We start from the raw sequence: 5,457 nt of genomic DNA on the forward strand, positions 1-5,457 counted from the left end.
TATGCCCTTTGTCCAGATTCACCAACTGTGCCTATACTTGGCCACATTTGCTTTATAATTGTATATATATACTCTTATCTATCTATATGCTTTTGTATCTTTGAGAACAAGTTGCAGACATGATGTTCCTTTGCCCCTAAATTCATCAATATGTGTTTCCTAAAAACAAGGGCGTTCTCTTACCTAAACATACCACAGTTTTCACCCTCAGTCCATAGTCAAGTTCTCCATTGCCCCGATCATATCCTCTATAGCATGTTTCTTTGCTGCTCCAGGATCTAATCTTTGACCATGTGTTGCATTTAATCCTCATGTCTCTTGGTGTCCTCTAATCTGAATCAGTTCCTCAGCCTTCCCGTGTCTTTCACAACATTGACATTTTTGGAGAGTTGAGGTCACTGGTTTAGCAGAACGCCCCCAGTGGGCGGGCCTGCTGGTTCCTGGTGGCCGGGTTCAGGTTGTGCATCTTTGGCAGGATCCGCAGAGGCGATGCTGGTCCTCCCCGGCACATCGTATCAGGAGGCCCCTGACTTCGGTCCCAACAGTGGTGATGCTAAACTTTGATCACTTGAGTGAAGTCGGCCAAGTCTCTCTGTAGACTGTAAAGGTACGGTTCCATTCCCATCCCCCCGCCTTGTAAAGCATAAATATCCATATTGTGTGGGGAGACGCTTTGAGACTGTGTGAATATCCTGGTGCCCATCTAACTTTCACCCACTGGTCCTGGCATTTATTGATGATTTCTTCTGATGATTTTTTAATTGAGATAAAATCTGTGTAACATAAAATTAACCACTTATCATTTTAAAGTGTACAGTTCAGTGGCATTTAGTGCAACCATCACCTCTATCTAGTTCTAAGATATTTCCATCACCTCTAAGGAAACCTTGAACCCACTAGCAGTCACTTCCCATCCCCTCTCCCTCAGCCCCTGGCAACCACTAATCTGCTTTCTGTCTCTGTGGATTTGCCTGTTCAGAACATTTCATGTGAATGGAATCATACAATGTGTCGCCTTTTGTGTCTGGCTTCTTTTGCTCAGCGTGAAGTTTTTGAGGTTCATTCACATTGCAGCGTGTGTCAGAGCTTCGTTCATTTTTATGGTTGAGTAATATTCCATTGAATGGCTCTCACACATCTTATTTACCATCATACCTTGGATGACTTTTAAAGGCTGGAAGAGGAAGAGTCAAAGGAGGCAGAGAAAGACTGTTAGAGAGAAAGAAGAAGCATGAAGAGCCAAGGGTGAAAGGTGAATGACTGACCAGGACCCAGCCTCAGGGGATGCTCAGACACTCCCATTGCATACATGCAGCCCCCATCTGGGAGAGGAGCTATCCACCCATCTCACAGATGCAGCCCCTGGGGGTGAGGGTGGGGGGCTCTGCCCATGTTAGTGTGACTTGCTTAGGGGCTTCCTAGAGGAAGAGCTGAGATTTGAACCAGGCCTGAGTGACTCCAGGCAACTTGGAGTGCCAGGGGGTTTGAGGCTGGGGATTGGGCAGAGGAAAGGACACAAGTTGCCTAGAAGGGGCAAGCCTGACTCACCCTGAGTGTGCTGAGTCACCAGGCCCCTGGGGCAGGCACAGCTTCAGTCCCTGCCTGTGCCCATCACCACAGGAGGGAATCCAAGCCCTCGGCACAGGGATCTGGGCCTGACCTTTTCCTGCCCACCCCTCAGCACACTGACCTCTGCCTTCTCACGGCCTTTGCTCGGGTTCTTCCTGCGGCCCAGGACACCCAGCTGGTTAAAAGGATCCTTCTGCTTCCTCCCCAAGCAGGAACTCACAGCAAATGTGTTCTCTTCAAAAATGCACTTTCTTCTAGTTATAGGGAATGCTCTGCTCTTTCCCACATCTGCCACCCCTGTGCCCTGCTGCTCCCTCTTTCTAGCATGCCTCCCCTCCCCCTACTCCTGTACCTAGTGAGTGCCCGTACATTCTGCAAGGTAGCAACTCCAGGCAGCCCTCTCTGCCCTCTGGCTCAGCCTCGTCCATAACAGGCTGGGGGTGTCTCTGTCCTGCCCTGTTTCCCTCTCAAGACTGGGGGCTCCCTGGGGACCAGGCATCATGAAGCATAGGGTGGGCACAGAGAGGGTGACATGGGAGAGTCTGGTGACTCAGGAAGTGGCTGAAGGAGTTGGGATGCCTAGCTCAGAAGAGCGGCCACAGGGGACCAGGACCACTCTCTTCAGTGCCATTCTGGGGGCCTCTGTTGTTGCTAGTGCTGTTAAGTCACTTCCAACTCCTAGGGACCCTGTGCACAGTGGAGCGGAACCCTGCTCTGTCTTTTTACATGACCCGCTCCCCTTCCAGCCCTGTACCAGACAATGCTCTGCTGCTATTCACAGGGATTTCATGACCAATTTTTTCGGAAATGGGTGCCGAGGTCCTTCTTCCTGGTCTTAGTCTGGAAGCTCCACTGAAACCTGTCCGCCATGGGGAACCTGCTGGGACTTGAGATCCCAGTGGCAGAGCTTTCAGCATCACAGCAACACACAGCCACCACTGTATGACAACCGGCAGACCAGAGGAGTGATGTGGTTCCCTGACTGGGAAACAAACCCAGGCCATGGGGGTGAGAGCGCTGAATCTGAACCACTAGACCACCAGGGTTAGGGGTCTGGGGGTCCAGAAAAGGGTCTGGGAGTCCAGTACAAAGGTACGGGCTTCAGGAGGGGCATGCTTTTCCCCTGACCCATCTGAGAAAGGATTTTCTGCTGAAATCTGGTCTAGGAGGTGCCGAGCTCCACATCACAAGGAGCAGCCAAGGAAACTGGTCACACATTCTTCTAGGCAGGAAGTCCAGAGTCTGCAACTCTGCTGATCAGGCGGCCCGGGGTCTGTGGCAGACAGAGATGGCAAGGGAGCAGTAACCAGTAACGGTGAAATAGCAGGCTGAGGGCAGCGGGGGCCAAAGGAAGAAAAACATTTACAGGGCCCCTACTGTGTGCCAGCCCCTTTAGGAAGCCCCCACGGCCGCAAGGGCACCCACTCAGCAAGCAGGAGGTGGGGTCCTGGCTCTGGGTTCCTGCTGCTGCCCTCCAACCATGGTGGCAGGACCAGTCGAAGGTGTCCACTGCTCGGGACAGGCCCATTGGAGCGACCATTCCCACGGCCTTGCAGTGGGCGGCCGCATGGTTCCCAATGTGGTGGGGGCAGGGTGGGCTTGAGCCTGCCTCCACTGCCCCAGCAGCCGCCTTGGCTGGGGAGTGCATTTCTCCTCAATGAGCTCAGTCCCCAGGGACGTGGGACCTGGGGCCAGGCCAAGACACAGCTGCTGGGCCCAGGCCCGCTGACCGGGAACCTGAGAACGCGCCCTCAGCCTCTCCTCCAGGGACCACAGTCTCGCCCTCTGCACGCAAGCTGGGCCAGGCCCTCCTGCCCAGGCAGTGGGCCATGGGAGCCCAACAAGAACCCGCAGGCATGAGGCTGCCAGGCTTGGGCAAGAGTGGAAAGCTGGATCTCAGGGTCTGTGGCTGCAGACCCAGCCAGGTCTCCTGGCACTGCCTCCCTGGGGTCCTCTCCTGCTCAAACCCTGCATGGCTCCCCACTGCCTGGAAGGACACCCTCCTTGCCTCACTAGCTTCACTTCTCTGCCTCCCATCCCTCCTAGTCTTTGCCTGGACTGTGCCCACTCCCAGGAGCACCCTTCTCATACCCCAAAGGCTCCCTTCGCCTGGCAGCTCACTCTAACCCTCCAGCCCTTCTCACCTTCCTTCAGTCACTCAACAAACATTACTGACGGTCAGCCCTGGGGGCCTAGTGGTTAAGCTTGCCACTTTCCACTTTGGTGGGCCAGGTTCGGTTCCTGGGCATGGACTTACACCATCTGTCAGTGGCCGTACTGTGGTGGAGACCCACATACAAAGCAGAGGAAGACTGGCCACAGATGTTAGCTCAGGGTGAATCTCCCTCGGCAAAAAGAAGAGGAAGATTGGCAACAGATATTAGTTCAGGGCAAGTCTTCCTCGGCAAAATTAACAAACAAAAACATCACTGAGTACCTACTTGGTGCCAGGCCCTATTATAGGTAGAGGGGACTAAGACACAGCCAGGTCCTGCCCTGACACAGGAAACAGACAAGAAACAAGAAAGCAAACAAGAACCATCAAGTGTGACGTGAGCGAGGGAGAGATTTTAACGTGGGGGGGGGTCAGGACAGGCCTGGATGACAAGGGGACATTGGAACTGAGACCTGAAGGAGGAGCAGGAGGCAGAAGGCAAGCAGCCAAGGGAGGGTGATCCAGGCCGAGAGAAAGGAGGCCTTGAGGATGAGCGGCGGGAGGATGAGAGGAGGCCCGGTGCTGGGTGCAGAGTGAGTGAGGGGTGGGAGGTCAGGGAAGCTGATGGGGTCCAGTCCCAAAGGACCAAGGGGTCTGGGATTCTCTCCCAAGCACAGTGGATGCCCCCGCGGGGTTTCAGCGGGGGAAGCTGATCTGACTGAGGTTGTGGAAGATCACTCCAAAGCTCTGCCATCTTTGCTCCCGGGGAGTGGTCCCTGTGACTGCACAGGGTCTCCTCTGGGCTCCCACGGCCTCTTCCCTCCACACAAGCCTGCCTGGCTCCCCCAGCAGATTCTGGGCTCCGTGGGTGCCTGTCTTGCTCACTGCCGAATCCCCCTTGTCTAGCATAGAGCCTGGCACACAGCAGGTGAGGTAACTGTCTGAACTGAATGATAATTGAATGAATGAAAATGCCTGGCACATCTTGGGGCAGAGGAGGACCCAGCAGCTGGGACGGAACGTGCCCAACGCCAGCCTGTGAAATGCCCGTGTCTGAACACAGACATGTCCATTCGCCCAGTTAGATCAGGGCTACGTCAGAGGAAGGGATGGGGGCTGGTGGGGCTTCCTGGAGAAGGAGAAGGCGTGAGAACTAAAGAAAGGGGAGTCGAGAGAAGAAAATTCACTTCAATCGAGCACCTGCCGGCTCTGCAGGGGAAGAGGGGAGGCCACCCCCAACCCCTTCTGGGGGCGGTGGCTTCCCTGCCTTAGGACCTTCCATTGGACCGGTATCCAATAGGGTGTCTTGGCCTCATGGGCCCTGGGCTCAGATCACTCCAATCTTCCAAGCCCATGGCCTCACCCAGGACCCCATCTCTCCCTCTGAACCATGACGCTCTGATGTCCCCTAACTGCTTGTCCTTGCCTCCCTGGCTCCTGAAACTTGCCTTCCTTCCTGAAGGTGTAGCACTTGTCCTACCCACCTTTCCTCCTGCTTCAGAGAAGGGGAGTGCCTCCCTGGGGCTTTACATTACCTCTGCTCTTGGCCATAGGTTGAGGTCTCTTCTGCAAAAAGGTGGAATCTGCAGCGAATGCTCATCTCACATTCCCGCAGCCCCCAAGCTCCTCTGCATCTCCCCTCACTGCTGGCTGCATTCTTCCCCTTCTCCACACCCTCTACCCCGAGAGGCTGACCTCTACAGACTGTATCAATGGACATCCTTGTGCTCTGG

This window comes from Equus quagga, chromosome 9 (genome assembly GCF_021613505.1).
Source record: "Equus quagga isolate Etosha38 chromosome 9, UCLA_HA_Equagga_1.0, whole genome shotgun sequence".
In the NCBI taxonomy this organism is placed as follows: domain Eukaryota; kingdom Metazoa; phylum Chordata; class Mammalia; order Perissodactyla; family Equidae; genus Equus; species Equus quagga.